At 33.8% G+C, this 23,196-nt stretch overlaps 1 protein-coding gene across 12 annotated transcripts in view; it reads left to right on the top strand.

Annotated features, from left to right (window-relative positions):
- Positions 1–23,196, top strand: part of ZEB1 (zinc finger E-box binding homeobox 1) — a 179,090-nt gene that overhangs the window by 66,270 nt on the left and 89,624 nt on the right. For 5 of the 12 annotated variants that reach the window (XM_019661619.1, XM_019661616.1, XM_019661618.1 and 2 more), the window contains one exon: positions 2,690–2,834. The exons of the other annotated variants lie outside the window; for them this stretch is intronic. The gene's annotated coding sequence lies outside the window, so the exon portion shown is untranslated. The remainder of the gene's footprint in view (positions 1–2,689; positions 2,835–23,196) is intronic. 12 annotated transcript variants of the gene reach the window in all.

The following is a 23,196-nucleotide window of genomic DNA, read 5'->3' on the forward strand; positions in this document are numbered from 1 at the left end:
CACACATGACTAATGTTCACCGCCTGGACAGAACAGATACAGAGCATTGCAGAAAGTTCTGTTAAACAGTGCTGCAGAAAGATCTGATGAAAATAACATGAACAAATCATTGATAATTTATTAGTCCATCATTTTCTAGGTCACTAATGAATTAAAACTGGAAATTGGACTCAGTACAAAGTGTAAGGAACAGTACCATAAGACCGTACACTTGTAACCTAGGTCAGCACTTCATAAAGTATGGGCAGTGGACTAATGCTGGTTTTATCAGTCTGTGACTAAATGCTTACTCTCAATTTCAATACTCGTTTAGAAACTTTTATAGCAAGGTGATATTTCTGTGTCATCCAAGCAAATTACCTGTCTTGTCTCACTGAAGGATAGGCCAGTTTGGTTATTAAAAAGTTGCCTAGAGATTTCTATTTAGTATGAGCAGCAGTCCATGAGCATGGGTCCACAATGGAAACAGAGTCCTTCACTACACGGTATGAAAAACATTGGTCAAGATAGAAAAGAGCAAATAGATTGCTCAGGGCAGTTTTGTAAGGAACTTAAATTAGTTGTTAGTATAGCTTAATAATGTATACTTACAAGTGAAATTAAAAATTGAACACTAAATCTCTGAATGTGGTAAATTTAGATTTCATCCTTCCTGCTAGTGGAAATGATGTGAAAGATCCATTATATACCAAAGTGAGTAAGGATTTTAAAGGAGTTGCTAGTCAGTGCTTCTATCAGGAGAACTTGTTTCCTCTTTTCACCCTCCTGGGCCTGGGAGATTCAACCAGCTAGCGGAATCTTTTTCTTTCAGGAAATTTCCAACTTAGTATTTGCCTTTACCACTTTTAAGCTCCTTGCCTCATATTGCTGCACTTAGTTCTTTGTAACTATTTTCATCCCTTACCCCTAAAGTGAGTTTCAAAGGCTTGCAAGATGTTCCAAGTAGGAAAATCGTTTTAAATTAAGTGAGCTACTAAAATTTTGTTTTAAAATGTTGCTTTTTTTTCCCCACATTTTAAGCCTGATTCCCTGATACAAGCTATTGAATCGAATTATTTGTGAAATGTAAAAAGCTTTGTACTACTATAGTCAAGGCATAATGTGTCAGCTAAAGCATTATTTTCATGATAAGGGGGAACCATAAATCCTAAATTTACTACCTGTTTTCTTATTGTGGTTTTGGCTGTACATTAAATAGTTGTCTATACCCTGAAGTAAAATGTTCCATGTGCTGTGTTCCGTTTGTTTGGAGGACTGATTCTATTTTGTGGAATTTGAGGTCAAATGGAATCTCATCCTTTGTAATAGTCCCGATTCTAGTGGCCTTGCCTTTTGGATTAAATATATATACACACATTCAGTCCCTTATCAATATTATTGATCTATCTGTTGCTGTTGCAGCGTTACTTTTTCTCCCTAATCTATCAAATTTGGAAAGAGTTGGAAAACACTTGAAAGAAATCAATCTCTGTTTTTAGTAATAGTCAGTTACAGAAAAATAAATGAGTAGTATTCACTATTTGTTAATATTTTAATATTGAAAAAATATATATTAAAATAAGTATGAAAATTATACTGATAGAATGGTATCTTCTAATTTCAGTTTAATATGGTAGTGATTTACTTTTTTTAGGCAGAATTATAGAGATAAATAACTATATTATCACTTGGTTTATGTAGCCCTCTTCAAAAGATTAAAAATACTACTAAAGTATTTAGAAGGCATGTTCCTTTTTATCTTAATATTATTTGTATATTTGATACTTGGTAATATATTTTTAAGGCATAGTGTGTGATTTCCTGATCTTAAAATATTCCATTCCTTTTCAAGAGTTTGGGTTGTAATAATATATTTATACCACTTTTTCTCATAAATATTTTATGACATGGCATTTTAAAATTATATTAAGTTATTTAATACGTGATTAGAGGTTGATATTGTTACTATCCTTTAAATAACACATTTTGAAACTCCTCAGAACATTTGTAGGCTTCTGATTGTTTTATTTTACGCAAATTTCAACCTTGAGAATATTGACTAATAAGGTTAATATTCTTTATATCACATTTTTTTAGTGCTTATTATGTGCCAGGAACTATTTGAGACTGTTTGAAAAAAAAACCACGCACACACACCCCAAATACATTTCCTCTGGGAGCTTGCATTCTGATTCTAGTAGATTACTTCATATATGATTCTGTGGTATTTAACACAACTTTTCTGTGTTAAGGGCTAACTACTTTTTTGCTAGCTTTCAAGAAATGCATATGTAGTTATTTAGAAATATATGTAGCGAGAGACAGGACAAATTTCTTCTAGCTTTGTTTAACTCATTGCTTTTTAATGAATTTAGCTTTACTAATTTTTTAAACTGGCATTTACAACAATGATCATTTGGAACCCAAAATTTTTCCCTATTTTTCTCAACTTCCAAACTGATAGTTCATTGCTGGGGGGTGGAGGTTGAACTAGTCACTTTAGGTTTGGGTTTTAAGAAATAATATTTAATATTAAACATTATTTAGGGAAGATACGTTTTTTGTGAAAGATGAGAATGTGATTCTTGGAATGCTCATGATTTTACCCAGTTTATTTTCTCTAAAACCTACTTTTTGTAATATAGATAGATAAACTTGAACCAGATGGTATAATCTTAGTATAATATTTTACTCTTTTCTCATCCTTCAGGAAAATCTTAAAACTTCCACCACAAGAAGATTAAAAAAGAGGTCCCTCCTGCACCAAGAAAGATCTGCAGATCTTTTTCATTGTTCTTGGAGGTGCGGGGTGTGAGAACTTGATCAGTTTGTGTCAACCACCTTGTTCTCTAAAGGTAAGCACCATGTAGTGAGTGCACATTCATGGGCCCAAGCTCCTAATGCAAGACTGGTTTTGGAATGCTCCATTGAGGGTTTGAGACCATCAGACTTTCTCGCAGAAGGGGGTCTAGGCAGCCACTTGTGGACAGAACAACACACACATCTAACAAGACATGGTTTTCATTGTCCTAGGGATGTATGGATGTTTTCGTTTTGATTTTTAAAAGTCTCAGTTATAGTTAAGACTTATCTTTCAGCTCAGTCTGCATCTTAAATCAGTTTAATAACGGCTGTGGCTGATCCCTCATCAAAAACTCTTCTTGAATATCTTGACATTTACATTCAAGAAGTTTGAAACAGTGACGGCATTTAAGCAGTCTGGTGACTTATTAGCTTAAATTGATGTAACTAACTTTGAAGAATTGCTTTTCATGATCTTTCTGAAGCTGTTTCTCACCTTTCTGTCAGAGAAAAATCCCACAACCATTTTTAAATCTCTATTCAGCTTCAGAAAGTAGGTGAGCAAAGGCCTTCTCAATCTTTATTAGGTATATGATCATAAAATTTCTTAAGTCCGATTCTAATAAACAAATACCACTTAAAATCAGCAGTGTTTTTCCTATCTTGCAACGTTTTCCTGTCTTCGGGAAATGAAAAATATATAAATTGGTTCCACCAGGGAAACCTTGTGAAGGATAAGTAATGTCTCAGCTTTACTTCTAAACTCTAACATCAGAAGACCTTATTGTTCTTTTTTATTTTAATATATATATAATTTTTATTTGTCAATTATATCTCAATAAATATGGAAAAAGAAAAGAAAAGACAGATTATTTCCATGCTGTAAATGGCAGAGCCACTTGTAGCTCCAGTTTTTGCTTTTATTGGTTATACTTAAAGTCATGTCTTGGAAACTTTCTCCAGACACTATAAATGGTTAAGACAACAAAATTAAACTCTTACAGAGAAGAATAATTGTATGTTTGTAGGCTACAATTCATGAATTTATAAAGAGTTTATATAAATTATTCCATGTTATATTTTAGTAAATGTTGTCACTATTGATATTCTAAGACCTCATCCAAACTCTGACATGTACATTGAAACAGCTCAGTTTATGTATTTGTAAGCTGCTGTTCTTCCCAATTTGACTCACAATGTTTGTTTTTAAACATTTACTCTTTATTTTCCCATCTAAAGGGTTCTGAAGTCAATTTTGGGACCCCCTGACAATTACAACCCACAATTCCCAAACCTATTTCTTGACTGCACTCATTATGTAGGATTGACCCAATTTACCATCTTGACACCCATGTTCACTGCCCGCAGACTCACTTATGGAAGATGTAGCATTGCCAATGCCCATGAATGCCAGTGTTTATATGTATCTAAAAGTTAACTATAAAATTGAAGAATGTTCTTTGTCCACAAGGGTATCATGTCAAGCCTTTTGTAATCTTAAACTTCCCACATCAGTCTTAAACTATTCCTTATTGTTCTTTTGTACAATTTACTGACACCTCTTAAAATGACCAATCCTAACTTAAATTGTCAGTTGGTTATTCATTGGCTATAAAGAAGAACAGGAGCATGTTGATTTTGAAAATGTCATCAATATTAAAAGTAGGTTAGTATTAGATTAGAATAACATTGGCTGCCACCAAGAGACTAAATGTCTAACAAAATGTTTCAGAATAATTATCAGGATACTATAGTATAGACAGTGAGAGCTAAGAGTGCTGAAGTGCTAATGAAGAAATTAAATCTAAGTGATTTTGGAAACTTTAGTTCAACAAAATGTGAACTTCTTATGAAGAATTAAATTTGGGAGAAATCTGCTGATTTTTTTCTGGTAGCCATCTTTGTTTATGATAAATTTTATTGCCTTTTCAAAACAATTGTCCTTCTAATATTTGTGTAATAAAAGATATTGAGGAGAAATAAAAACCCTTTCTGTTTGCTGTTTGAATGAGAAAAAAATACAACTTAGATCTTTTTTGAAAAAACCTTGAGAACCAATTTATTTTTCTGGATGGTAATATTAATATTTGAGGAGTAAGAACTAGTTTTGCTTATTGTAACTGCAGGTACCTTTAAAAGATTTAAATCTCCAAAGTACATATAATATAGTGTATGTTAGTGAAGAAATAGAGATTACTGGATATTTAGAGATAACTTTTCTATATAATTTTTTTGAATTTTTATTTGTGAGAGTATGTTAAATATTTTTAACCTTTATAACAGCTTGGATCCGAATGAATGAATGCCTTCACTGTTTGGATCAGTTGAGGAAAAAAATTGAATCAAATGCTAAACCTACTAAAAATGTAAGATGGGATATAAGAATGACTAAACAGATTATTATTTCTTACATAAACTGAAGTTTTATTATAACTGCATTTTTTAAATCTAAAAAGCCCCCCACTTTTAAAAAAATATTTGTCTTAGGATAGTATTGGCAACATATTCTGTAAAAGGAAAAATTTATTTCACCATTCTAGAACTAGTATTCTAATTTCAAATCTGTTATGTAGCATGTATATATAAAATAGGGACCACTGAAATCTCGAGTATCAAAAATAAGATCCTTTCCCAACAATTCTTATAAATAACTTATTAGGCAACAAAATAAACTGTTGGTTTGTAACTTTGATAATATATAGGAATGAAAACCCAACATAATGGCACTGAGGGAGTCTTCCAATGGAACTAGGATCTATATATGCATAGACATACTTAATCATACAACATATACATACTAGTGTTTATTTGTTTTAAAAGGATCATAGCCAATTCACGGAAAACAGCCCCTGTTAGAAATTTAGTTTCCTTGGTGTGATCATGCTCCCTACCTACTCTAATAGCTAGAGGAAGGTGAGAGAGGCAGCTCTGTGTTTACCAATATTGATTTTTTTAGAGAAGGAATAACAAAGAAATTCTAGCCCAGCCCTCTCCTTGAAGCCATCTAGGTCAGCATTGTCCAGTAAAAATATAATGCAAGCCACACATACAAGGTACATATGTAATTTTAAGGGTTTTTTGTAACCACATTAAAAAATAAAAAGAAACAGGGAAAATTAATTTTATTTACATTTTATTTAACCTAATATATCTAAACTATTATTTCAACATATACTCAATATAAAAATTCATGAGATGTTTACTTATTTTCATACAGAGCATTCAAAATCTGATGTATATCTTAAAGAACATTTTGTATTGGACTAACTAGCCACATTTGAAATGCTCATAGCTGCATGTGGCTAGTAGCTACCATATGAGACGGTGCAGATCTAGACCATGAGTGGAGCTCCCATTTTAGTATCATCCATTCTGAAGTCTGTTTGGTAGCCCTGTGAACTCCTCTGGATTAGAGTCTCCAGATTTAGCAGAAGACTAAATAAAACCAACAAAAAACCAGGATGCCCAGTTTAATTTGAATTTCAATTATATAACAAATAATTGTTTAGTGTAATTATGCTCCATGCTATATTTGGGACATACTTATAAAAAATTGTTTGTCTGAAATGAAATGCAAACTTAACTGTGTGTCCTGTATTTTATCTGGCAATCCTATCCTGGTTTAACTGAGCAGAAGAAGACATCAGGCTGCCTAGAAACTTCTAGGACTAGAGGATAGAGAGTCTCCCTCTGCACAGGATTTTGATAACCCTTTGAAAATTAGTATGCAAATCAAAAATTATCTGTATCCCATTTCTTACTAATTCTCTAAGATGTTTCAGACAGAAGAGGGACTTATAGGACAGGGATTCAGTCCTTACATATTTAAACATTGTATATCTAAATTATTACATTAAGCTATAAGGTTTATGAAATACTATAAATTGAATGATTAGTTACTAGAGTTTATAAAATATAAGTTGTCTAACAGCACATTACTAGTATCACATCTTATGGAAAACAGCTCACCCTTGGTGATAATCTCAGCAGTTTTCAGGGTCCTGGCTATTGCAAGTTCTTTTCCTTCCATTGGTTACCACTGCAGCTATCACATAACTCGCAAGTTGCCAAGCATTAACACAAAATACTAGATTGCTAAATGCCAGGATAAGGCTTACTTTACAAGTATTTAAATACTTGTACTTCTCTTCTCTGGTGTTGACCATTGGATCCTGACTTAGTCAACAACAAGTTCTTATACCAGTAGTTCTTATTCCTCCTAAGGGCTTTTTTTTACAGAGGAGCAGCTTTCCATTCTTGTGCTTAAAACATTTTTAATGTTCGAATTTTAGTACCATTTTTAATGCATGTAATAACTTCTTTAATAGTGGTTCTAGCCCCCTTAAACTCGATAGGAGAGACCATGTAATAATTCGCGTTCTCTAAGGACAGTAATTACACCAGCTCCACACTCCTCTCAGAGGGAACACTTGCCTTCACCAGGTGAATGACTGTAGGTGACAGCTCTGCTTCATTACTAGCTAGGCAGGTAGATCCAAATGCCAGTGTGGTTTGGCAATTTAGCAGTTCAGTTTAAGCCATGGCGCATTCCAAATCCATTCACACTTAGGAGAATGTACCCAAGAGTGTGGATATGTTTATAATTACTGCATTTCCTTCAGAGAACAAGAATTACAGGTAAGTATTCTTTTTTTTTTTTTGGCAGTGATCCAAAAATTATTTTTAAATAAGAAATTTAAGGATCTGAAAGTATTTCCCTTCCCTGAAAACAGTCACCTAAAAGATCTCAACTATAACCTATATTATAATATTTTTCTTCCTCACTTTAAGAAGGAATTGAACCTGATGGTGGTGGTGGGGTTGGGAAGAGACAATTTATTATCACTTGAAAGCTGTGAATATCACATATTTCCATGTCTAGAAATATCCTAGGTTTATGTAAGAATCTTATTTTGCCTAACTTCTAATGTCTAAGGTATGACTTATTTAGTCAGATTAACACCTACACTATATATAGATAAGGTGTTTAGCCTTTCCAAGCTGTTATCTTTAACCACAATGAGTAAATTAATGGATTGTTTGGGTTTTCACTTTTATTCTCAAGACTGACTTCCTTTTGTTTAAAGGCTTTAAATTTATTTCTGAAAACAAAATTTAAAGCTACAAAATACGTTAGGTATACTCTAGCTTCCTTTTTACTGAATGATTTTTGGATGAGCTTCAAAAGGTCTGTGAATCCCTTAAAATTATAATCATATTTTGTATGTACATGTTTCTCACTGGGAAGAGTGTCCATAATTTTCATCATATTCTTGAAGCGTTTTGTATCAAAAAATTTGGTGAATAACCACTCACCTAGTCTAATGTCATTAACTTTACTGATAAAGAAGCTGAGTTTCAAAGACTATAAGTTACTCGCCTTCATTTGAAATTGAATACTTGTAAAAACTAAAGTTAACTTCTAAAAAATGTACTTTTTATTAAAAGGAAAATGTTTTAACTTGAAATAATTAAACTTGATAATACCACCCCAAATGAGAGTAGTTGATTTGTTAATAGTTTCTTCTGTTCATGCTTTGACTGGAATCATTGCCAATTGTTACATTAAAAATGGTCCCTAAATAATGTCTGAGTCTGTGTGATAAATTCTTTAAGATGGATTAAAGAACAATGAATTATCTATTATAATTTACATCCTAATTTTCTCTTTTCAAATCCTACCTCCAAAAAGAGTAACTGAACCCCAAGAAAATAAGTGAATAATGTTATTTTTGTTATTTCCAGAGTATTAATAAAGTAGTTAATTGCCTTAACATCACACTGAGCATTGTTGGGACTCCTCTTGGTCCTGAACCGTAGTTAAAGGAATTCTATAGTAGGCTGTATATGCTTCAGGTTGCTTTTCAGTATAGAGCATTTTAAGGTCGTTCTTTTTTATCATAAGACACTTTTAATATTACAGTAATACTTTAGAAATGGTAAGTAAGCAAGTGCTGTATTAAGAAAACTAATTTCTTTCTCAAAACAAATAAGAATTTTTTATTTCTTTTTCCTTCCTTATCCTGGTACTAGCCAGTAAAGTCTGCCTAATTTAAAATGTAATGAATTTATACCATGAATGTTAAAATAAAAAGAAATTTTAGGAATGATACACAAAGAACAGTTACTTGCCAAAGGGAATATAAAAAAAAAAAATTGAGACAACTGAGGGCACAACCTGTATTTTTAATTTAAATTTAATTATAATTAAAATTTCTAAAATGTGTAGTATAAAACTCATTCTAGAAAATGGTAGAAAATGGCATTGATTTCCTAATCAACATTTTTTTCTCCTTTGAGTGTTACAGTTAAGTTGATTATCACTCATGCTGTCCTGCCTTTATAGCAAGTAACCTTTTAAGTAAACCAGATTTTGTTTTTTATCCGGGAATAACTGTTTACAAATATCACTCAGTAGGCCCCTGTGTTACTTTCCATACTTTCCATGTGTAATTATAACAAAAAAAGATATAATTTTACTATTAGTTCATCAAATTATTTTATATTTAAAATAGAAAAGCTTAAATTCTTCTTAAGGACATTTGCAAATATTTATAGCTTTTTTTAAGTTTAGTTAGACAGATGTTAAATGTTCCCTTTACATTCGAACTGAAACAATTAATTGACCTACTCACTCATTTTGCCAAATCAGTGGTTTTCATGGCAGATTAAAAATGATGAAACATCTGAATGTAGAAAAGTAGACAATTATTTGTGATCGATTTTATTTCAAAGTTGTTTAAAATAGAACTTTTCAAATAAAGTTTCAAATAAGAATTATTAAAAGTGACTTCTTTCTGTGTGCCTACATTCATAACGTGTATCTTTCTGTGTATAAACAATTATGCATTTTACTCATCTTTCCTTTAAGTTTATGTGTCAAAAACTCTTTCAGCAATTTTACTACTTATAGTGCAATACATAGACTTTGATACTGCCGCAGCTACCTGCCATGTTCTTGTATGGGAAATAAATTTATTCAATCAGTCATGAAATCTATCAAGAACTATGCGAATAGGGTGGTAAATAAAACATATTTTCTGCCCTCACAGAATGTACAGTCGACTAAAAATGTGTGATAGAGTAGTGCAAAGGAAGATAGACGGGATTGCTAACTAATCTGGGGGGTCAGAGAAGACTTCCTTGCAAAATGAAATTTTAACTGAAACTGAGACCTTATTAGTAGTTAGTCAGACAAAATGGGAAGGCAGGATAAGCATTTATATAAAAGCCCTGAAGGGAAAAAGAAAGACACATTCAAGACAAAGGACATAGAGAGAGGGAAATATGAGACTTGATGGTCAAATATCTTACAAGTCTTTACAGATATTTGGTCTTTGGGCTTTATATTAAGAGCAGTGGGAAGACATTGAACATCATGTTTGTACTTTTTGAAAAGTTTTTATTGAACCCTAGTAGACATCTAAAAAAGTGAGCATATAATAAGAATATAGCTCCCAAGAATTTTCACAAACTGAACACACCTGTGTGACCATCACCCAGATGAAGAAACAGCATTATCACCATCCCAAAAGTTCCCTCTCGTCTTTCCTTCCAGTCAGTCTTGCTTCCCACCCACTAACGAGACCTCTCACCTGACTTCTTACTGCATAGATGGTATTGCCTGTTCTACTTTATGTAAATAGGAGCATGCACTAGATGCTCATCTGAGTGAAGAAAGCCAGACACATTATTATTATTATTATTATTATTATTATTATTATTATTATTATTATTATTATGTAATTCATCCTTATTGTTGAGTGTGGTTGCTTATCATTCTCATGGTTATATAATGTTCCATCATATGAGTGTACCACAAGATTTTTCTGAGATTGCTACATGTGCCTATGAAAGAGAAAGATGTGAAGTTAGAAAGCCTCATAATCATTCTGGGAGAGAGATAATGGGGTTTGAGCAAGTGACAGTGAGGATGAAGAAAAGTGGGCATATTTAGAGAGAGGGTTAGGAGTTAAAATTTATACAAGTTGGGATCAGTTGGTTGAGGGGATGAGGAATACAGAGACAGCAAGGATAACTCATGGGTTTCTGCCTGAGCAGAAGTGGATGGCGGTGCCCTTTATTAAGTCCAAACACTGGAGAGAAATGTTGTTTGAGTTTTAGTGTTAGATGGGGATAATTAATCCAATATCCAATATATTTGAGGTACCTGTGAAACATTGCACACATCTGCTTTGTATAACTAAATAACTGTTTATTAACTGAATGAATGCATTCACTAATAACAGTGCTAACAGAGAGCTCTTCTACATACGGAAAGTTACAAATCTTGTCTCTCTTCTCACTGTCTACTCTTCACCTCTAAATCTCACCAAATACTCTTTTTATCTAAATGTTTGTAGCAATATTTTTGTCACACCTTACGTTTTTTGTTTACACACACACACACACACACACACACACACACACACACACGGGTGCCCCCAAAAAATGTATTCACATGACTTGTATTCATCTTTTGTTATCAGTATACAAGTATATTGAGTACTACAATTTTAATACAGTTTTTTCCTTTCTTAAAATGTGTATACATTCTTTTAGCACCGTGTGTGTATGTGTGTGTAGTGCTTTCCCTGAAGTAGTGCTAATTTTATATGCAAGCAGAGTTGCCTTCCTATGTACATGATATATGAAAGGCTCTGTAATGCCTTCATACTTTAAAAATTGTTTCTCTCATTATAGTCTTTCCTTTAATGAGCACAATAACCACACCTTAAAGTGACTTTGAAACGATTAACCTAGACACTTGGCAAGACCTAAAGTGACTAAAATAAATGTTCATTAAATTTTGGTAGGGAAAAGGAAAGAAAGATAAGAATGAGGTGGAGCCTGCAGCCCAAGCACAAACCTAGGCAGGGTGTCCAGGGAGAGCCTTGGCTGTCAGAGAGCAGAAGGAAAGCACCTCCTTTTGAAGGTACCAAACAGGTGAGATTGGAACTAGGAAGGAGGAACTTTGCATACTTTACATTGCTGCCTGGGACTGGTTGTACCCTTGGGAAATTTTATGGAGAGAGCAATAATAGGTATAGCACTGAATAAAACAAATACCTAGCACATAGTGGAGTACTAAATAGACTCAGCAGTTTACCCAGTTTACACCAAGAAGTGTAATTCAGTGCTATATTTAGACCACTAAATTTGAACTAAAGTTAGGGTAATTTATCATGTCCATGAAAAAAAAAAAGAGCAATCATGATCATGCCTTTCAGTTAATAGTTTTACCAGCTTTGGACTTTTATCACCCATCAGATTTTACAGTTTTTAACATTAAATGTTACATTTCATTTCATGGGTTTTTTTCAAAGTTTTTGCCTATAATCAACTTTTCACATAGTGAAATCAGACCAGTACTTTCAGAAACAATTTAAGTTCATTCACTTATTTAACACACACTTATGAGATATGTCTCATATTTATAATAGTGTTGTAGCCTGAGGTAATGATGCAAAGAAGTAGTTCCACCTTTTGCTACTCGCACTGTAATTGGGGGACTCAGAACATAGAAAAACATTGTATTAATACAAATTATTATAGGATTAACTGAATAGTGCTTGAAAAAGCAGTGAATCCAGAGAAAAGAAATTATGAGCTGTGATATCAGAGAAGAAATGATGGAGGTGGTAGAATTTAATTTGGGTCTTGATGAATAGGATGGACTTGAATAAGTGTGGCAAGAGCACTACAGAGACAAAGGTGGCATCAGGAGAGCAGAAAACAATATGGCATATACTAGGCACAGTGAGAAACGGTCCAGACTGCAGCAGAAAGCACAACCTCCTGTGTGGAGAGAGGAGTTTCATTAAGGTTTGACCATGTTGTATGTAGTTTTGAATTACTTAAAAGTCACCAGACATAAGAGCATGGAATGTTATCTTGATTTTTAGATTATCTGTAAGTACAATTTTACTTGTCATCATCATGTGGTAATGTAACTTGGCTAACAATTGTCACCTCAATAAACTTTAATTTAAAAAAAATTATTTCAATTTTTACCTTTATAGAAACTCTAGGTAAAATTACCTGAAGGAGCAAAGTGATTGTTTTTAAGTGAAGAGAATCTTCACCTCACATCTATGGATTAGCTTCAAGGAGTCTGGCTCTCTGAAATGAAAGCAAACATTTGGATGTATATTTTTTCTGGAGAAAGAGTCCATTGCCTTTATCAGAGTCTGAAAAGACCTGACAATCCAAAGGAAGTTAGTTAAACAGCTTTTGCCCTCTTGACTTAAAAAATATTTTTAATCTAATTCTTGTGTATATGTTTTTAAAATAGAGAATAAAAATAGGGAAATAAAAACATCTTAACTGTTACAGTGCTTTCCTTTTCTCTCACTGTTTACAGGTACAATATTTAAGAGATAATCCTGAAAAGTGTATTAATTTGATTGTATAACCAGAGATAGTGGCTTTTTTATGAATTCCGTGGCTTTCAATAAAAGGACATCAAATTGCTTTTTTAGATACAGGCATATTTCTGAGTATGAGTATGCCATTTCAATTAGAAATTTCTTCCTACTTTTGGACAAACATATATCTCCTTACTACAGAATATAAAAAATTTTAAATAAATGTCCAACTTTAATCCTGAAATATGACTCACCTGGATCATGTTTAATCTCTTATGCAACAGTTTAAAGCAGGAGTCAGCAAATTATAGCCATGGGCCAAATCTAGTAGTCCTCGGCCTGTTTTTATATGGCCACAGGCTAGGAATTGTTTTCATATTTTAAAATTGGAAAAACAAACCAAAAAAAAGGATTTTAAGAGATTAGCATTATAAAAAAGAATATCCAACAGAGACTATATATGGCCCTCAAATCCTAAAATATTTACTGTCTGGGCTGTGGTTTTTCGCCAACCCTTGATTTAAAATAGTTCAATTTTTACACTCTGTCAAATACATGTGTTACTCTACCAGAGGATATATTGCTTGTGGATCAATATTTTTGAAGTTGGGTGTATAGTTGTATAATTCTAGCAAAACTCATTAGGTAAGGTAATCTGTATTCCATACTGGGCATTCAGGTAATAGTTCGGCTTTCTAAATTCTGGATTTCGATGTGTATGAGCAAAATGCGAACATAGTGATTAATTTCAAAGAACTATGTGAATTTAAAGTAGGTTTTATTCTTCATGAATATATAAGGTACCGACCACAATACAGATCTGGTAAAATATAATCTTTATGTTTAATTTAATAGAAAATATAATCTTTACTTTTTAAATTACCACTTACCTAAAGCAAGTATATTGTATAAAGGAAAAAGGAAATATATATTTAACTGATAAAGTGTTGGGCAGGGCAGTTGCTAAAAATTATGTTATTCATTGGTTTGTTCAACATTTAGACTTATTTTTATGACTTAAATATATTCTTTACTTTTTTATTAATGTTTGAAATACTGTGATTCTAACTTTCAAATAAATATTGAAATACTCTTATTAATGGAGAATTATTATATGTTATAATTAGTGAGTCTCAAAAAATTGGGACAATTTATACTTCTCTCTCCTGCCATCATTAATTTTTTCTTCTAGATCTTTTCCATCACCCTACAAATAATACTGGGTGTTTTCTCCCATATTAAAAAAAAATTCTTGTCTTCAGTTACTGCCCTACGTCTTTCCATTTAAAACTAATCTCTCTGAAAGAGCAGCCTGTACTTGCTGAATTCCATTTCTGTAAGCCATGCCACCCCATCAGAATTACCCTTGTTCCTTCCCCTTGTGCTAGTCGCTTCTCAGTCCTCATCTTCCCTGACCCTGGCTGCAGCACTGAACATTTTCCTTATTTGGCTTTCAGATACCTACACTCCCCCAGTTTTTCCTCCTACCTCTCTGGCTGCTATTACACTTTCAATCTCCTTTGATGATTCCTTCTCATTTTCCAACCTCTAACTTGGGAACACTCCAATACTTGGAATTTGGACCTCTTTTCTGTTCACATTTACACAGCTTTAGATGACCATCCATTTGCTGATGAGCAGAAGTCATTTAGTATCCTCAGAATGTAATATGGTAAACTAAACTCATTATCTTACCCCCACCAAAACTTACTTCTCAGCCTTCCCCATCTCAATAAAAGGCAACTACATTCTTTTTTTATTATTAAAATTTATTGGATTGACAATGGTTAGTAAAATTACATTGGTTTCAAGTGTACAATTCTGTAATACATCGTCTATATATCACGTGTGTGCTCGCCACCCACAGTCAGCAACTACATTCTTTTGATCAGCCTTGTTGTCAATTCCTAGAGTTCTTTCACCCCACATCTGATGATCATTTCCCACATCTCTGTCACCATATTCTCTTGTCTGTACTCTTAAAATGTATACAAAACCCAGTCACTGATCACCGTTTCCACTGCTTCATCTCTCATCCAGGCCACCCTCACGTCTTGCTTATGTTATTGCAAAAGCCTCCTGCAGTTGGTCTTCCTGTTTCTGCCTCTGATTTACTTCAGTCCATTCTTAATACAGCAGGTAGAGTAATTATATTAAAAATAAGTCATATTATGTCACTTGTTGGATGAAACTCCTCCCTGACTTCTCATCTCAGTCAGAATAAAAGCCAAGTCCTAGATGTGGCTCTGCCCTCTGGGCCCATTATTCTCAGACTTGGACTACTTTTCTCTCCTCACTCACGGCTCTAGTAATACTGGCTTCTTTGCTGTTCTTGGAACGCGTCAAACAAGTTCTTGCTTCAGAGATTTTCCACCAGCTCTTTTATCTGCCTGTAATACTCGTTCCCTATTATCTGCATAGATCATTCCCACATCAATTTGGGATTTTTACTTAAATGTCAATTTAGAAAGGCTTCCTTTTTGCCACACAATGTAAAATTGCAAATTTCCCTCACACCACCCCAATTGTCCTTCCTCCTTTATGTTTTTCTTGTAAGCCTTATTACCATCGACCATCCCATATATTGTACTTACTTTTCCTATTTATTTTCTACCACCTTCCACTAGAAGGTAAAGGCAAGAGTTCTGTTTGTTTTGTTCACTGCTCTATCCTCAGCACATAGAAGCACTGTGCCTGGCTCACATTATATACGCAGTTAATATTTGCTGAATGAATTAATGCAGTTTTAAAAATAGTCAACACAGAAAATTTAAAAAATAGTTCAGAGGTTCTCAGGGCCCTTGGATTATTTAATAAGCTGTCATGTATTTCAGTAAACAACATGCATGAAACTAAAAGTATTAGAAATATGACTAAATACTGATATTATAATATGTAGAACTTGCTTCTTTGAACAAATCCTGGGTTTTGATCACTTGTTTAATTTTATAAGTGGAACATTGAAGAAATAAATAGTTGAAATTAAATATGATTATTACATATGCTGTAGTATGGATTTTTTTAAATAATGTTTTTGTCATTAAAAGTATTGGTTATTAGTGCAATAGTAAATTTTTTTTAATTGTTAAAACTTTATTTTGAAATAATTTAGAATTACAGAATTGCAAAAATAGTACAGAGACCATACCCTTCAGGATCCTTGATTTGTGTTTTACAAGTTTATAAGCTTCCAAAAGCATAAAACAAATACTAATTCAGTCCATCAATAGAGCTTCTGTTAAGGTTATTGCTTTTTAAAATATTTTTTAAAACCACCAAATAATTACGATTTTCAAATTTTTGTATTTTCTGTCTTGACTACATGCATTACTATTTTAAAGAATCATCATAATATGCATTTCATTTTGTTTCCTAATTATGGCATCCATTCTTTCATGTTTCATTAAAGTCTTCATTATTGTCTCTTTATATGACATAATAATAAGCCATGTTGCTAATGCTTATTATTAATAAAATACGCTTCTCCTGTTGGAGTTTACCTTCCAGTGTGATGGAAATCAGAATGTAATGAAGTATAAATGTGAGCAGTAGGATTTGTTGTCTAATTAGATGTAGGACAGAGAGGATTTAAATAATATCTGTCCAAGATTGCACCAAAGTATTATTCTGAGTGGCTAAAGAATAATGATCCTAGGAAAAAAAAATAGTGTATGAAGAAGAATAACTGTGTGAGTGGAAGGAGAAGGTATTCTTGGAATGATGAATTTAGATTTAGAGGAAACCTAACAGAATAGACAGAACTGGACTGAATGTCAGGAGAGTTTGACTAATCTTCAACTTACAACCTTTCAGTGATTGTGGTACATTTAAAATGCTTTTAAAAATATTTTTTAAGAGTAAGATAATACAGAGTAACATTTTTTTTAAAGTTTATTGGAGTGACAATTGTTAGCAAAGTTACATAGATTTCAGGTGTACAATTCTGTAATACATGATCTATATATCACATTGTGTGTTCACCACCCAGAGTCAGTTCTCCTTCCATCACCATATATTTGACCCCCTTTACCCTCGTCTACCACCCCTCCTCCCCCCTTACCCTCTGGCAACCACTAAACTATTGTCTGTGTCTGTGAGTTTTGTTTCTTCATTTGTCTTCCTTGTTTGTTGTTTTCAGTTTTATATAACATGTCAATTAAATCATATGATTCTCTACTTTTTCTAACTTATTTCGCTTAGCATAATAACCTCAAGATCCATCCATGTTGTTACAAATGGTACTGTTTCATCTTTTCTTATGGCAGAATAGTATTCCATTGTGTATGTACACCACATCTTCTTTATCCAATCATCTATTGAAGGACACTTTGGTTGTTTCCATGTCTTGGGCACCATAAATAAAGCTGCAATGAACATTGGAGTACATACATCTTTACAAATAAATGTTTTCATATTTTTTGGGTAGATACCCAAGAGAGGGATTGTTGGGTCATATGGTAATTCTATTCATTTTTTAAGGAGCCTCCACACTACCTTCCATAGCGGCTGCACCAATCTGCATTCCCACCAACAGTGTATAAGGGTTCCTTTTTCTCCACAGCCTCTCCAACACTTGCTATTGTTTGTCTTTTTTGATGGTAGCCATTCTAACTGGTGTGTGGTGATATCTCATTGTGGTTTTTATTTGCATTTCTCTGATGATAAGTGATGTTGAGCATTTTTTCATATGTTTATTGGCCATGTGTATATTCTCTTTGGAGAAATGTCTATTCAGGTCCTCTGCCCATTTTTTAATTGTATTTTTTTGTTGTTGTTGAGTTGTATGAGTTCCTTATGTATTTTGGGTATTAGCCCCTTATAGAGGCATTGTTTGCAAAAATCTCTTATTCGGTCGGTTGCCTCTTTATTTTGTTTGTGGTTTCTTTTGCTGTGCAGAAGCTTTTTAGTTTGATATAGTCCAATACATTTATTTTAGCTTTTACTTCCCTTGCCGTTGAGGTCAAATTCATAAAATGCTCTTTTTGAACCTAAGGTCCATAAGTTTAGTACCTAATTTTTCTTCTATGCAGTTTATTGGTTCAGATCTTATGTTTATGTCTTTGATCCATTTTGAGTTGATTTGGGTACATGGTGACAGATAGCAGTCTGGTTTCATTCTTTTGCACGTGGCTTTCCAACTCTCCCAGCACCATTTATTGAAGAGTCTGTCTTCTCTCCATTGTATGTTTTTGGCTTCTTTGTAGAAAATTATCGGTCCATATTTATGTGGGTTTATTTCTGGATTCTCAGTTCTAGTCCATTGATCTGTGTGTCTGTTTTTCTGCCAATATCATACTGTTTTGATTATTGTTGCCCTGCGGTACAAGCTGAAGTCAGGGAGTGTGATACCTCCAACATTGTTCTTTTTTCTTAATATTGCTTTGACTATTTTCGGGGTCTTTTGTGGTTCCATACAAACCTGATGATTTTCTGTTCTATTTCTTTTAAAAATGCCATTGGGATTTTGATGAAGAGTGCATTAAGTCTGTATATTGCTTTGGGTAATATGGCCATTTTAACTATGTTGATTCCTCCAATCCATGAACATGGAATGTCTTTCCATTTCTTTATGTCGTCTTCAATTTTTTAAAAAAAAGTCTTATAGTTTTCAGTGTAAAGATCTTTCACATCCTTGGTTAAGTTTATTCCTAGGTATTTTATTATTTTTGTTGCAATTGCAAAAGGAATTGTTGTTGTTTTTTTATTTCTTTTTCTGAAATTTCTTTGTTAGTATATAGGAATGCAGTGGACTTTTGCATGTTGGTTTTGTAGCTGGCAACTTGACTGTATTCATTTATTGTTTCTACTAGCTTTGTAGTGGAGTCTTTAGGGTTTTCTATATATAGCATCGTGTCATCTGCAAAAAGTAACAGTTTAACTTCTTTATTCCCTATTTGGATGCCTTATATTCCTTTCTCTTGCCTGATTGCTCTGGCTAGGACATCCAATACTATGTGAAAAGCAGAGGTGATAGGGGACAGCCCTGTCGTGTCGTGTTCCTCAATGTAGAACAAAGGGCTTCAGTTTCTCACCATTAGTTATGATATTACCTGAGGGTTTGTCATATATGGCCTTTATTATTTTAAGGTATTTTCCTTCTGTACCCATTTTATTGTTTTAATCATAAATGGATGTTGTATCTTGTCAAACGCTTTTTCTGCATCTATTGATATAATCATATGATTTTTGTCCTTTTGTCCTTTATTTTGTTTATGTGGTATATCACATTAATGGATTTGCGTATGTTGAACCATCCTTGTGCCCCTGGGATGAACCCCACTTGGTCATGATGTATAATTTTTTAGTGCATTGTTGCATTCGATTTGCTAGAATTTTATTTAGGATTTTTGCATCTGTATTCATTAGAGATATTGGTCTGTAATTTGTGTGTGTGTGTGTGTGTGTGTGTGTGTGTGTGTGTTATCCTTAACCAGGTTTTGGTATCAAAATAATGTTGGCTTCATAAAATGAGTTAGGGTGTATTGTCTCTTCTTCAATTATTTGGAAGAATTTGAGTAGGACAGGTATTAGATCCTCTTTGAATGTTCGGTGGAATTCACTAGTGAAACTATCTGGTCCTGGACTCTTGCTTTTGGGAAGGTTTCAGATGACTGATTCAATTTCCTTACTCTTGATTGGTCTATTTAGATTTTCCAATTCTTCGTGATTCAGCCTAGGAAGGCTAAATGTTTCTAAGAACATGCCCATTTCTTCTAGGTTATTAACTTTGGTGGCATATAGCCCTTCATAGTATTCTTGGAGAATCCTTTGTATTTCTGTGGCATCCATAGTAACTTCCCCTCTTTCATGTCTGATTTTGTTTGTGCCTTTTTTCTTTCTATCTTAATGAGTCTATCCAAGGGTTTGTCAATTTTATTAATCTTTTCAAAGAACCAGCTCTTTGTTGCATTAGCTCTTTCTGTTGTCTTTTTGTTCTCTATTTCATTTAACTCTGCTCTGATTTTTATTATTTCCTTCCTTCTGCTGACTTTGGGTTACATTTGTTCTTTTTTATTTTCTAGTTCTTTAAGAATAAAATGAGATTACTTATCTGGGATTTTTCTTGTTTCTTGAGATAGGCCTATAATGATATAAATTTCCCTCTTAAAACTGCTTTTGCTGCATCCCAAACATTTTGGTAGGATATATTTTCATTCTCATTTGTTTCTGTGTATCTTTTGATCTCTCCTCTTATTTCTTCTTTAACTCAGTCATTCTTTAAAAGTATGTTTTTTAATCTCCACATATTTGTGGGTTTTCCTGCTTTCTTTTTGCAGTTGATATCCAGTTTCAAAGCCTTGTGATCAGAGAATATGCTTGGTATGATTTCAGCCTTCTTAAATTTGCTGAGGCTCATTTTATGTCCCAATATATGGTCTAGCCTTGAGAATGTTCCATGTACACTAGAAAAGAATGTATAGCCTGATGTTCTAGGATGAAGTGATCTATAAATGTCAATTATGTCCATTTTATCTAGTGTGTCACTTAGGGCTGATATTTCTTTATTTATTTTCTCTTTGGATGATCTATCTATAGTTGTCAATGATGTATTTAGGTCCTCTACTATAATTGTGTTTTGGTCAATTTCTCCCTTTAGTTCTGTTAGTAGTTGCTTTGTATATTTCGGTTCTCCCTGATTGGGGGCATAAATATTGATGACTGTTATGTTGTCTTGTTGTATAGTCGCCTTTATCATTTTGAAATGTCCATCTTTGTCTCTTGTTACCTTTTTTATCCTGAAGTCTGTTTCATCTGATATCAGTATAGCTACACCTGTTTTTCTCTGAATAACATTTGCTTAGAGTGTCAATTTCCACCCTTTCACTTTGGGTCTATATTTGTCCTTGTAGCTGAGCTGTGTCTCCTGGAGGCAGCATATGGTTGGGTTCGGTTTTTTTATCCAATCTGCTACTCTGTGCCTGTTTTTTGGTGAGTTCAGTCCATTTACATTTAGAGTGGTTATTGATATATGATGATTTCCTATCATTCTATCTTTGTTTTCCTGGTGTCTCCATTGTTTGCATTTTTGTTGCTGTCTGTTATTTCAGTGTGGTGGTATTCTATGATTTTTCCCTCTGTTTCTTCTTTTTGTATGTTACATATTTCAGTTTTGAATTTTTTGTGTGTGGTTAGCATTAAGTTTATGTAAAAGAAAATTTCATATTTAGGGTATTCCATTTTCTTCAGCATGCGTCTTTTCTCCATTCCCTTGTGCCTGTTCGGACCTTTACTCTCTCCTCTTTTATGTTTTTGTTGTCACAAATTATCCCTATTTATGCTGTGAGTTGATTTCTGTGCTGTAGTAGCAAGTTGTCTTTTTCCTCTTTTTTAAAAATAAAAACGTTTTGTTTTTCTTCTTCTTTACCCTGTATGTTATGTTTAAGTATACAGTGTCCTATTTGGTATAGGGATTGCCATTTCCTGCTTCTGTCTGTTCATACTACTACTCATGGTCTTGTATTTTGCTTTTATGTTTCAGGTCGAATAGTCTCCTTCAGTATTTCTTATAGTGCAGGTCATGTGTTAGAAAATTCCCTCAGCTTCTGTATGTGTGGAAAGGTCTTTATTCCTCCTTTATATCTAAAGGATATCTTTGCTAGATATATTATTCTTGGCTCATAATTTCTCTGTTTCAATAGTTTGAATATTTGATTTCACTTTCTTCTGGCTTGTAGAGTTTCTGCTGAAAAATCTGATGATAATCTAATGGGCTTTCCTTTGCAGGTTACTATCTTCCTTTCCCTGACTGCCTTGAGGATTCTTTCTTTGTGGTTAATTTTTGACAGCTTCAATACAATGTGCTTTGGAGAAAGCCTGTTGGGATTGAGGTAATTAGGTGTTCTCTTTGCTTTTTGGATTCGATGATCCAGTTCTTTCTACAAGTTTGGGAAGTTCTCATCAACTATTTTTTTAATGTACTCTCTGTTCCCTTCTCCCTTTCTTCTTCTGGTATACCCTTTATTCTTATATTGCTCTTTCTGATGAAGCCAGAAAGTTCTTGTAGAGTTCTTTCATTTCTTTTGACTCTCAAGTCTCTCTCTCTTCTCCCATTTGTGTCATTTCCAGATTTCTATCTTCATTGTCACTGATTCTTTTCTCCATCTGTTCAGCTCTATTACCTAAGCTCGCTATTTCATTCTTTATTTCTTTTATTGAGTTCTTAATCCCCAGAAATTCTATCTGGTTCTTTTTTAAAATTTCAGTCTCTTTGGTAAAATGTTCATTTTGTTCTTTGATTGTGTTTCTGAGTTCATTAATCTGCCTGTCTGTGTTTTCTTGCAACTCGTTGAGTTTTTTCAGAGCTGCAATCTTGAATTCTCTGTCATTTAAGTCACGTATTTCCATGTCTTTAAGTTCATTTTCTGGAGACTTTTTATTTTCTTTCTGAGCTGCCTTGTTACCTTGGTTATTCATGGCAATTAATGTATTATTATTTCTTCCTAGGCATCTACAGGAGTGGGTTCTGCAACAGGTTGGTAGGAAGAGGTCTTTCTTTTGCTTTCCAGTAGGTGTTGGTAAAATGCCTTATTTTCTCTCCAACTGCAGTCTTTTATTCTCTCTCACACAGTAGTATATTTTCTCTGCACTGTTCCGACTTATCACACAATGGGGGGATTCCCTGGAAGGTGGGTTTCTTCTCTGTAAGCAGGTCACTTGGGTCTTGGAGCACCACCTCAGTTGGGGCATGTGGAGCTTCTGAAATTCCAAAGCTCTTCGGGCACCAGATTCAGGGCCTGTGAGTTTCTAAGGCTCTGTTTACCCCTACAGAGATCCGCCCAGATAGGTGGAGTCGGGCGGGATGGGTCATAAGAGGTGGTGCTGAGCAATGGTGGCGACTACCAGCACAGCCAGTCCTGCACCTAAGGCTCTCTCCCCTTTGCTGCAACTAGTTAGGCTGCGAGTCTATGGCTGAGGGCCACAGATTTCAGACCTGCCAATTTTCTTTTATTTTGAGCTGACACTGCTACTGTTCCGCTTCTAGCACTGGGCAGGTGGAGGTGGGGCGAGCTCTGGGAAGATGGGGAGGGGACGGCTAGGCTTCGTGCCT

The sequence above is a fragment of the Hipposideros armiger genome, unplaced genomic scaffold (genome assembly GCF_001890085.2).
Source record: "Hipposideros armiger isolate ML-2016 unplaced genomic scaffold, ASM189008v1 scaffold_356, whole genome shotgun sequence".
Lineage (NCBI taxonomy): Eukaryota > Metazoa > Chordata > Mammalia > Chiroptera > Hipposideridae > Hipposideros > Hipposideros armiger.